A 13456-nucleotide genomic window follows, 5' to 3' on the forward strand; every position below is an offset into this window, starting at 1 on the left:
TTCCTGGAGTCTACCAAAGCAACCCCATATACGTGGAAACCTTACCCACACTCCACAACAAACCCTACATATACCCGAATCTGCCTAAAAGGACATGCTTATCAAGAACATGGCAGAGGAGCTCAAGAAGCTTACTAGTCGTGTCCAATGTGTTGAAGGCGGTAAAGGCATTGAATGTCTGAATTATGAAGATTTGTGTATTCAGCCGGACGTAGAACTACCAGATGGTTACAAATCTTCTAATTTCGGAATGTTCAATGGGACAGGTGATCTGAAGGTACACTTGAGAACATATTGTGACAAGCTCGTAGAGGTTGGTAAAGATGAAAGAATCCACATGAAGCGATTCATGAGGAGCCTCACTGGAAACGCCCTATCTTGGTACATCTATCAAAATCCAAAGAAATGGGTTAACTGGGTAAGAATGGCATTAGATTTTATAGATCGGTTTAGGTTCAATACACAAAATGCGCCAGACGTCTTTAACATTCAGTATCTTAAGAAGAACGGAAACTTTCCGCGAGTATGCTACTCGGTGGAGGTCAGAAGCTGCGAAGGTAAGGCCAGTGCTGGAAGAAGAACAGATGAATAAGTTCTTCGTCGGAGCTCAAGATCCACAATACTATGAAAGGTTGATGCTTATTGAAAACCATAGGTTCTCCAATATCATCAAACTAGGAGAAAGAATACAAAAAGGAATTAAAAGTGGAATGGTGAAAAATTTTGAGGCACTACAGGCTACAAACAAAACCTTGTAGTTAGGAGGTATTTCTAAAAAGAAGGAAGTACGGGCAGTGATAATAGCCCAAGGTCCGAAGTCTCCCCTCACATGCCAAACACCACCACCTAAATGTCAGCCTTCACCTCCCAGATACCAACAACCAGGCGCTACTTACCATATTTATACACCCAGCCAGCATACTCACTCCCCACCAGCCCGCCAAAACTACCAGAAACCCAGACCAAATTTTGATCATAGATCGCACAGACTATATAGCCCTATTGATGAACCCATTGATCAGTTGTATGAGAGACTGAAGGCTGCCGGTTATGTCACTCCCATTCTCGCTGTTTCCATGGAAAATTCCTCTTAGTGGGTCAACCCAAACAAGACATGTGCCTACCACTCAAGCATGAAGGGTCATACTATCGATGAATATCGCATGGGGTAAATGTGATCGACACTGATGAAAAATGGGATCCGAAAGGATCAATTGGGCTAATTCATGAAGGGGATGAACCTAAAATACCTACAATCAATCTCACACCTATTGTGGTGAAGATTCAGTAACTAATTGAGGTTGAAGTAGCCGCACCAACTCTGTTTGAGGTTGAAGTAACAACACCCTCAGCCGCGCCAACTCTGTTTCGAGTGGAAGTGACCAAACCCTTCACCGTGACAGTAGTACCTGCACCGTTCTTTAAGTCCAATGCTATACCCTGGGACTGTGCTACGGAAGCAAGAAGGAAATGAAAGGCAAAAATGTAGGAAACAGGTGCAGCACAAGGCATGACCCGAACTGGTAGCGTGTATACACCCAAACATCTTGGAGAAACAAGCAAAGAAGCCGCTTCCAAGCAGCCTATCATTGAAACTGGCCCGGATGATCTTTGGAGAAGGGTGAAAGCAAGAGAGTATTCTATGGTTGATCATCTGAACAAAACCCTTGCTCAGATATCCATTCTATCACTACTACATAATTTCGAGCGCATAGAAATGCATTGATGAAAGTGTTGAACGAAGCTTATGTACCCAATAACATCACTAGCGGAAAAATGGCCGACATGGTAGGACAAGTGTTGGAAAGACACAAGATCTCTTTTCATGAAAACTACATATCGCAGTGCAGTTTAAGGATAAATTCATCGCCAGGGTCCTGATAGATAGAGGTTCGAGTCTCAATATTTGTCCATTAACTACTTTGATGAGGTTAGGTAAAGGTTTGTATGAGATACGAGCAGGAACTATGAATGTGAAAGCATTTGATGGGTCCCAAAGAGGCAGGATTAGGGAAATCAACCTATGCGTTCAGATTGGCCGACTTGGTTTGACGTTAAATTTCAAGTATTGGACATATCCGCCACATACAATCTGTTGTTGGGATGACCTTGGATACATGTTGTTGGGGTCATCGCCTCTACTCTACATAAGGCTGTAAAGTTTTAATGGAATCATCAGGAAGTAATCATCCATGGGGACGGGAGTAATCCCATTTACACCAATCAAACTGTTCCAGTTGTCGAGAATAGAAGGAAGTTCGGTGGAGAAACATACCATAGCACCGAGTGCGTCAATGCAATTGAGAAAGACAAATGGTGGGGTAATAAGATTGAAAGCATATTGTTATGGACAGGGTATGAACCCGGCAAAGGTCTTAGCAAGAATCTCCAAGGTATCACCAAACCGATATAGCTAAAGCGTCACGGCACAACATTTGGGCTTGGGTATGAATACACCTGGCACGAGTATCAGAATTGGTCGCCACCATGGCGTGGTCCTTATTACCCTCTTGAACAGGCAATAGCGCATTTGCACCAGATATTTCAACAGACTAACGTGATATGGGGATCTAAAGAAGATGAGGCTTTGGCTGGCCTAATGAATCTATTTCTGGACGATGAAGACATGGATTGCAATGCAATAGTTGATGAGAAGGAGGAGGAAGACCTTGCAATTCAGACCTTGGGAAAAGAGTTGTTCTCAAGAACTGGATTGTTGCACTGTCTCGGGCCCGTCGAGTTCCTGGGTAGCCTGGCAATTAGCATGATCTATTTCTAAAATGATTTTTATGTATTTAAGACATTTTCAGTATTTTGTTTTGGCATATTTTGTTTTGAAATAATTGCTCGAGTCATCGAGACGTACTTGTTTTCAAGATCTATTTAATGCATTGCTATTTTATTATTTGTTATTATCCTTTACATTTTCTCTCTACAACATTATTATACTTATCCTGATGAACCGACGACCGTGGCATGTAATGAGACAACGCAGCATAAGGATAGTGATTGAGAGGAAATAGAAGAAGAAGATATAATACCTAAGGAAATTGTCAGAGAAGCGGAAAATTTTTAGAACAAGCCTAAGTCCAATTTGGACGAAATCGAGAAAGTCAATTTGGGAGATTCCGAAACAGTCAAAGAAACTCGTATAAGCATTCACCGGTCACCATTAGAAAAAGAAGAATACACCTGTTTCCTAAAAGAGTGTGAAGATATTTTTTCATGGTCATATAATGATGTGACTGGTTTGAGCACGTCTATAGTGGCTCATAAGCTACCTACCAATCTGATGCGTCTGCCAGTAAAGCAGAAGCTCAGAAAGTTCAAGCCAGATATGAGTGTGAAAATAAAATAGGAAGTCACCAACCAGATCAAAGCTAAGGTTCTCAAAGTGGTTTAATATCTTTCCAGGTTGGCTAACATCGTGCCAGTTCCAAAGAAGTATGGGTGTTTACCTTGAAAATGGTAACTACAATTAAATTTGATTTTGTAGTTCTAAAAATACGTGATTTATCTTAATACTAGTTGTTACACAATGGAGTATGAGTAAAGAAAACAAGGAATTCAAACCCAAAAAGGGTCGCTAGGCTGGGCCTCGAACTAGCTGGAGCAAGGCCTCGAGGTCTAGTCGGGCTAATAGCTACGAACGATCGATGAAGATCAATGATAATGAGGGCCTTACAGATGGCCTTTTACGGTTAATGGTGAGCAATAATTGAAGATCAATAATGAACAATGAAAGTTTAAGCAATAAATGTGAAGAGCAATAGTGTTAGCAAAGAGAGCAGAGAATGTTGTATTGTATTCAATGTGTTGTGTAATAATGCGGATCCCTTACAAAATGACAAAGGTCCCCTTTATATAGGAGGGGTTAATCCCAACACAGTACATGTCTAATAAACAAAGAATTAATGCTACTAGTACAGTTGTATAACGGCTCAGCGCGGGTGTGTACTAATCTCGCAGACTCTATCAGTCGTCATCGGGTGCTTTTGGCGATTTCTCGTCTTTCCTTGACGACCACCGACCCGTGCCACTCCGGGATCGACCTTCGATGTGTCACACGAGAGGATCTATTCGGGGTCCACCCTCAAATCTCACTTCGAGCCTCGAGGCCGGGCGTGAAGTGACACAATAGCCTCAAAGTCGAATTCTCCGATTTTGGCTGCATATAATGGGAAGGTCAGAGTATGTGTCGACTATTGGGATTTAAACAGAGCAAGTCCCAAAGATGATTTCCCGCTGCCAAATATACACATACTGATCGACAATAGTTCCAAGCATGAACTCCAATCCTTTGTGGATTGCTTCGCGGGATACCATCAGATCTGGATGGATGAAGAAGATATCGAGAAGACAGACTTTATTACACCATGAGGAGTGTATTGCTATAAAACAATGTCATTTCTGAAGAATACTGGGTCAACTTATATGAGAGCCATGAAAACCATTTTCCACGACATGATACACAAGGAGATAGAAGTGTACGTGGACGACGTCAGCATCAAATCCAATAACGGAACAAATCGCATAGCAGACTTGAGGAAATTCTTTGATTGACTTTGAAGATATAACTTGAAACTGAATCCCGCAAAATGTGCCTTTGGAGTCCCTGCTAGAAAGTTGTTAGGATTCATCGTCATCTACCGAGGAATTGAGCTAGACCCATCAAAGGTCAAGGCTATCCAGGATTTGCCACCTCCAAAGAACAAGAAAGATGTGATTAGTTTTATGGGGCGTCTCAATTACATAAGCCGCTTCATATCACAATTGACCGTGATCTGTGAGCCGATTTTCAAAATGTTAAAGAAGGATGTCGCAACAAGTTGGACAGAAGACTGCCAGAATGCTTTTGACAAAATCAAGGAATATTTGTCCACACCACCAGTCCTGGTCCCGCCAGAACCTGGGAGACCTTTGCTACTCTATTTGTCCGTACTAGATGGGGCTTTTGGTTGTGTCTTGGGACAACACGATGAGAATGGAAGGAAAGAGCAGGCTATATACTATCTGAGTAAGAAGTTCACACCCTATGAAGCACGGTATTCTTTGCTGGAATGCACCTGCTGCGCCCTGACATGGATACCTCAGCAATTGAGGCACTACTTCTGTGCCTACACTGCATATCTCTTATCAAGGATGGATCCTCTGAAATACATTTTTCAGAAACCCATTCCTACAGGGAAACTACAAAATGGCAAATACTGTTGAGTGAATTTGATATTGTCCATGTAACTCAGAAGGCAGTCAAGGGAAAGGCATAAGCAGATCATCTTGCAGAAAATCCTGTAGGAGGAGAATACGAACCACTTAAAACGTATTTTCCCGATGAAGAAGTATCATTTGTAGGAGAAGATATCACCGAAACTTACGACAATTGGAGAATGTTCTTCGATGGGGATACAAACTTCAAAGGAGTAGGTATTTGAGTTGTTTTTGTATTAGAGATAGGTCAACACTATCTAGTATCCGCAAAGCTCAGGTTTTTGTGCACCAACAATATGGAAGAATACGAGGCTTGCATCTTGGGGCTCAATTTGGCCATTGACATGGATATCCAGGAATTGCTGGTAATTGGTGACTCAGACCTTCTGGTACATCAGGTTCTAGGAGAGTGGGATACAAAGAATACCAAAATATTACCATTTCTATACCATGTGCAAGAGTTGATGAAGAGGTTCATAAAGATAGAGTTTAAACATATTCCGAGAATCTAGAATGAGTTCGCAGATGCATTTGCCACTTTGTCCTCCATGATACGACACCCAGAAAAGAATTTCATCGACCCCGTTCTAGTAAGAATCCATAATAAGCCAGCTTATTGCTCTAATGTTGAATAAGAAACGGATGGGAAATCCATGGTTCTATGATATCTAGGAATACTTAGCAAAAGGAGAATACCCAGAGCATGCAAATGATACTCAGAAACGCACACTCTGAAGATTATCCAACCATTTCTTCCGAAGTGGGGGGATTCTATACAGAAGGACTCTGGACCTAGGATTATTACGGTGAGTTGACGCCAAGGAAGCTTCCAAACTGCTCGAAGAGATACATGCCGGAACTTGCGGACCACACATGAATGGTTTTGTTTTAGCCAAGAAAATATTGAGAGCAGGATATTTTTGGATGACTATGAAAACGGACTGCATCAGGTATGTCCAAAAGTGTCATTAGTGCCAAATACATGCAGATATGATACGGGTACCACCAAATGAACTCAATGCAACAAGTGCCCCTTGGCCTTTTGTCGCTTGGGGAATGGATGTCATCGGTCCGATCGAGCCTGCCGCTTCGAACATGCATAGGTTCATTTTGTATCTTATAAGGCTGTAACCAAGAAAGTCATCACAGATTTTGTCGGGGATCATATTGTTTGCCGATTCGAGGTACCTGAATCCATCATCACCGATAATACCGCCAACCTCAATTGTGACTTAATGAAAGCCATATGTGAAACCTTCAAAATCAAGCATAAAAATTCCACAGCGTACAGGCCTCAAACGAATGGAGTCGTGGAGGCCACGAACAAGAATATTAAGAAAATATTGAGAAAGATGGTAGACAATCACAAGCAATGGCACTAGAAATTACCATTTGCCTTATTGGGGTATCGTACCACTGTCCGCACATCAACCGGAGCAACTCCGTACATGTTGGTCTACGATACTAAAGCTATCATTCCCGCCGAAGTTTAAATTCCTCCTTTGAGGATTATACAAGAAGCAGAACTCAGTGATGCAGAATAGATACAAAGTCTCTATGAACGATTAGCTCTTATTGAAGGGAAAAGAATGAATGCGGTATTCCATGGTCAATTTATCAAAACAGAATGTCCAGAGCATTCAACAAAAGGATCAGACCCCGACAGTTCACACCGGGGCAGCTGGTGCTGAAGCGACTCTTCCCGCATCAAGATGAAGCCAAAGGGAAATGTTCACCCAATTGGCAAGGTCCCTACATGGTTCACAGAGTACTAACAGGAGGATCACTCATACTTGCAAAAATGGGCGGAGAATTTTGCCAAAACCTATCAACTCAGACGTAGTGAAAATATGCTAGTTTTAGGATTGCTTACATTTCTTCATTTGATGTAACTGAACTATGCTTGACCAGATTCCCGTTTAAGAGGGTATACATAGGCAGCCTTGTGGGTTTGGTCACAATTCAATAAAATCTCATTTTCCCCATGGTCAGAAACTGGGGCAGAATTTTGAGGAGGACCCTCAAAATTCCGGAGCAAGTCCAGCCAATCTCATCATTTGTGGAACTGCCGAAGACTCACTTATTAAACTGGGGCAGAATTTTGAGGGGGACCCTAAAAATTCTAATGCAAAGAAGCCGCAATGTCGCTAAAGTGTCACAGTCATTGGTTCATCTAATTTACATGATATTGCATACTACTATATTTTTAAATAACTACATTCATCAAATGCATGCATATTTTTCGAAAACTTTATTTCTATGATAGCCAGACATTACCCAGAGTAACTCAAACAGAATCTCAAGATAGGAGCCTAGGCAAACAGAAAACGAAGACATGGACCAACCTTCCCCGCAAAACACGTGATTTTTCTTTGGATGCAGGAATAAGGAATATTCACAAATAGGTGCACACATCAAAATCACTATCTTCATAATGACAAGGCTGCCAAACGCAAACATATCTCCAGCTAAGAAATACTCTGCTATCACTCATTATCTTTTCTTTGCATGAGACTAAGCATTGTCTCCCATTTTGCATGAGGCTAAGCCCTGCCTCCCCAACTGCATAAGGCTAAGCATTGCCTTTCCTTGCATCAAGACTAAGCATTGTCTCCCATTTTGCATGAGGCTAAGCCATTCCTCCTCAATTGCATAAGGCTGAGCACTGTCTTCCCTTGCATCGAGACTAAGCATTGTCTCCTATTTTGCATGAGGCTAAGCACTGCCTCCCCAATTTCATTAGGCTAAGCACTGCCTTTCCTTGCTTTGAGACTAAGCATTGTCTCCCATTTTTCATGAGGTTACCCCCTGCTTCCCCAATTGCATTAGGCTAAGCACTCCCTTTCCTTGCATCGAGACTAGGCACTGCCTCCTATTTTTGCATAAGGCTAAGCCCTGCCTCCTCAATTTCATAAGGCTAAGCACTGCCTTCCATTGCATGAGACTAAGCACTGGCTCCTATTCTTGCATGAGACTAAGCCATGTCTCCTTTAATTGCATGACACCAAGCACTGTCTCCTATTTTGCATGAGGCTAAGCCCTGCCTCCTCAACTGCATAAGGCTAAGCATTGCATTCCCTGCATGAGACTAAGCCTTGTCTCCTAATTGCATCGAGACTAAGCATTGTCTCCCATTCTACCTGAAGCTAAGACATGCCTCCTCAATTGAATAAGGCTAAGCATTGTCTTTCCCTGCATGAGACTAAGAAGTGTCTCCCTTTCTTGCACAAGGCTAAGCCCTGCCTCCTCAACTACATAAGGCTAAGCTCAGACTTTCCTAGCATACTACCAAATGCTATGCTACTTGAAATCTGGCACCATCTTTACTTTCCCGGGGCTAAACTCTGCCACAATCTCATGCAAGACAAAGCTCCGTCTTGTTTCGCATCTCATATAGCCTAGAATCATGTCCTTGCATCTCGTGGGCTGAAACATCACCATCTTGTCCGAAGGCATCATAGTCTGAAGGCATTATCTCCATAGCCTGAAGACACCATGACATGGCATGAGGATCTCTAAATATTGCACATCATTATTCAAAGGGTCATAGTCCATAGGCACCATTTTCATGGCCCGAGAACATCATTTCATGGCCTGCGAATCCCTTATCACATGATTGATGGCCCTGGACATCATGGTCTAAGGACATCATCCTCGCCGTTCAAAGACAATTTTCATGGTCCAAAGGGAATTTGGATCATGTTTAAATTCTCGCAATGACCCATATTTATTTGCATGCATCGTGTATTAAGTTTACAGGTAACCCAAGAAGTAACCCTTCTTCAAACGGGAGCAATCTTCGCTCCGTTTTCTATTCATAACGTTCACATCCTGCAATTATTTCAACATGTAACCGATCATCATCAATTCCGCTTCTTACTCTATGACCGTTCAAGTATTTGCTCATTGATATAGCCATGACGTTTCAAATTCATATTCATGACTTCACATAAATTCATCTTATATTCTCCTACCCAAAAGAACTCTTTCCGAAACACACGGCCATTCCTATAACTAATCCATCAGTTTCGTTCACCGTTGGACCCAAAACTACACGACCTGATTCTTGTAATACCAGGGATTTGTAGGCAACTCAGGAACTAGGGTTCGCCCCCCATTTTTAATCGCATCATTCCTCGTTCAAGTCGGCCAAAATTTGTCATCGTTTTTCTTTACCCGATAATTCTTTCATCATTTTCGGGTAAAGAGGGGCAGATGTTGATACCCAATTATTCCCTCATATTTTTAAATTTTATATATGTATATACTTTAAAAATAGTATATTTGCTTCATAGTTTATAAACCTATACAAGCATTTCAAATAATTTTCCATAATTATAAAAGGTTATAAATCAAATTTTTTCTACATTTTATTGTATAAATATCCAATAATTATCCTTCAAATCATTTTTATGGTGATTTAATCATCCAAACTCAACATTTGCACCAACATGTATGTTTTTAAATATTTTACTGTATTTTTTATAATTACATTTGTATTTTTAGGGCTAATTGTATATTTTTGTAATAATAGTCTATATTCATGTAAAATCACATTATTTATGCGAAAAGAACTTTTTATATTTTCACAAGGTTAAGTTAATATTTTCAATCATTTTAGTTCACAAATAATATTTTTGTTATTTACTAATTACTTTTATAAATTTTTTATTGATAAAATATTGGGTATTTAAATAATAGCCTAATTTTAAGCCTATTTTCGGACCTAATACACCAGCCCAATAACCCCAGCCCTAACCCGACTATGTAAACCCGACCCAACCCCCTTTTTAATCGTGGTCGTTGATCTCTGAGATCAACGGCTCATATTTATTCCCTCCTTTCAATTAACCTAACCCGCCCCAAACCCTACCATTCCATCTCAGACACCGCCTTTTGAATCCTCTCCCCTCTTCTTCTATGAACCCTAGCCGATGTATCTCTCAACCTCTCCAAATACGGCCCGAATATGGAATCAAACGTTGATTCACTTACCTTATTGATCTCCTCTCGCTACTGGTTGTTCGTCTCTGGTGTTACCTAGTTGCTTGCCTAAACATGGAAAGAAAATCTCATCAAAATCGAACCAAAATAGGTTCAAAACACTGTTCTTTCTGCTATTCTGCCTATGTTCATCCTTCGTTCTATTGTGAGTACGAATGTTCGTGTATTTTTGTTTATTCTTACTTACCCAAAAACTAGGGTTTACAGATCTCTTCAAATCGAACAAAAATTGGTTCAAATCTCTGATTTTGACTGTTATTTTGACTATCTTCGTCCTATTATGTATGAGTTTGATTTTTTGTTCAGATTATTCCGATTTTTCACTTTCCTTAAAAGTTAGGGTTTCCAGATCTCTCTCTTAATATTGATTTTCAGATCAATTTTCATGATTATTAACTTTGTTGGTTGCTCAAATTACCAAGTTTTCTTGTTTGTTGCTCGATTTTGACTACTATATAAATCCTCCCCCCATTCCCTTTTAGACGGACAGGAATCGCTATAACCTCACTAAATAATTTAAGCTCTGTTCAATTATTTCCACACTATTTTGTTCTTTACCTTGCCTTGGCCGGCCAAAAGCCAAGGCCACTAAGAGTAGACTGTTCGAACTTTCTCTTGGTGCGAGCATTGCCCGGGGTTCTTTTGAAGCTCTCAGGAACTTTGATGCATTGTAGTTCTGGGTTCTTGTGGATCTTCTATTCTTTATTTTGTCTGTTTAACTAGCAAGCTACTTGATTCTCATAATTTCATCCCTATGTGTCCTTGATTTGCATGTGTTCTCACCTCTGAAATTCCTGGCCTAAATATGTTTTTTGGATTACTTTTGTGCACGGTTTGATTAATCTCACCTTGTTCTAAGCCTGTAGCATCTGACTCTTCTCCTAATGATACTAGTTCTGTGTTTACCTAAGCCTAACTTGGGCAATCTAAGTGCATGGGTGTCTGGATGTTTCCCTAATTCATGCTTATTTTTTTTGTCTTTAACCTATATAGTGAAGTCTAGAATGTCTGTGTTAATTATGACATATTCACTTGCTATTTTGTCACTCAGCATGATCCCCATACCCTGTTGGTGACTGATAGAGATCTTAACAATTACCTTAAGCTGGTTTCCATGCCTGTTTGAACCATTTTGTGACATGATTTAGATCTTCTCTAGTTGCTTAGTCTATTGGGACCATCCTAGAATACCCATATGTGATATTTGGTATGAGTTTGCTAACCTACACTATTTTGAGTCCTTTTAATGTTTGTTCTACATGTACAATGTGTTGCAATTTGTATTAAAACTATTTTCTATCGACTATGATCTTGCTTCTATGCGAATGTGTTTTCCTGTCTGTCCTTTGTTCATTTGACACCCTGTTTCTTCCCCCCAACGTCTTCCCAATATGTGTGGTACTTTTCTATGTGATATAATGTTGTTGAACCTGCCGGCCTATTTGATTAGTTACTCTCTATGGCTATGTCTACTTCCCCATTTTTGTCCCTCAGCTATTGTACCTTCTCCCTCATTGTTACTTATGCTGTTTTGAACTCCTTATTCTTAGCCGGCTAAAAGCCATTGCTATCAAGGCTCTTGCTACCGACCTCCATAGTGTGAGCGCTGCTCGGGGTCCGTTTGAGACTCTTGTGAACTCTAACACACTAGGATTTGGGGTCCTTTAGTCATTCCCTCTATACTGAGCCTACACTATTCCTAACACTCAACTCTTTCTTCCTATGGTCTACTGAATATGTAAATTAGTTGGTCAATCTATGGTTGTGTGATCTAGCTTAAGTTTTTCTATGGATTCTAGGTTGTGTTGGTGAATATGGCTCTTTGTTGGAAGTCTAGGTATGCTACTGAAGGCCCAGATAGTGCTGGGTATTTCTTTTGGGCCTGCTGTGGGCTACTGTCATTATTTATACCACGTTTTTAATTATATTATTATTGGGTGTGTAATAACTTTGTAAATAACAATTGGGGTGTTAGTAAAAATGCAGAATGGGTAGATTGTGATATTTGTGTCCAAGGGTAGAAAACATGCCTATTGGATTCAATGATTTACTTGCTATATGTGCCATTCAATTTCTATGTGCACTATAAAAATCATATTATTAGGAGAAGCACATATATGCCCACTTCCTGTTAGCAAACACAAATTCTAATGCTGCAACTGTTCTTACTGATATGTGTTGCTAGAAAACCTGCATATAGGAATAAATGTCAATGAATTATCTTTCAATTCGCCTCAGCACATTTACTAGCAATCATGCCTGTAGGATTTTGATCACTTCATTCACCATTGTCTTACACAAATGCACTAGAAACTATGCCTATAGGATTTTAATTATCCCATTTGCTATTGTATCATAATGCTCACTTAGAAATCATATTTATAGGGCTCTAAGCATAATAAAATTGGCTCCAAGCACTGATCGTTAGAGATCATGCCTATAGGGTATAACTACTTGCTCTAAATTGTTAATGTCGAATTTCTCTAACTATGTTTGCTGCTTATTCAAACCACTGTCAGAAAACTTGAGTAATTATGGGCTTTTCCAATAGATTTCATTGCTCCATCTACTGCGTATATCACTTAGACACAGCGTCCCTATGGTTTAATAACCAGAAACATGTAATCTCAACAATCAGCATGTAACAACTTTGTAATCTTGTCTATAAGAAGGCACCTTGCATCTGAAACTACCTCCATGAGGTCACATAGAAACCATGTCTATAGGGCTTAATGGCTGTAATCTGGCTCAATTCTGAAACTCTCTAATGCTTATTGTGAGTATTTGCTCGCGTGCATTTGTTGTCTAAGTGTGGAGGCTAACTTGAGCCCTTAATTGCTTTTACATGAAGTCCAACGTGTTTTATATGTCGCCTAGTTTTATTAGTTTTTGAGCAGCCTAAGTTAAGTCTAGAACTATCCAAAATAGAGGTCAAAACGCCACCTATGCCATAGGCATGGGACGGGTAGTGCAAGCATAAGGCACGGTTTAGAATCAACTAGTGCGCTTTAGATAACAACTAAAAGATAGTAATCGGGTAGCAGGAGATGATGGTCTGTGCTCGCTGAATAATACGAGTAACACCCCATCTTGAGGGACTTATGAAGTATTATTTATGTTGCACGGGGTGATCCTTTAGGCTAGAAAATCTAGGACCCCCCCCCCCCCATCTTGTCTCTAAAATCAATTACTTGTGTTTAATAAAACTTCCCAAACTTCTTGCTTTCTTTGTTCTTCTGACTAA

Source organism: Nicotiana attenuata, chromosome 7, assembly GCF_001879085.1.
Source record: "Nicotiana attenuata strain UT chromosome 7, NIATTr2, whole genome shotgun sequence".
Classification (NCBI taxonomy): domain Eukaryota; kingdom Viridiplantae; phylum Streptophyta; class Magnoliopsida; order Solanales; family Solanaceae; genus Nicotiana; species Nicotiana attenuata.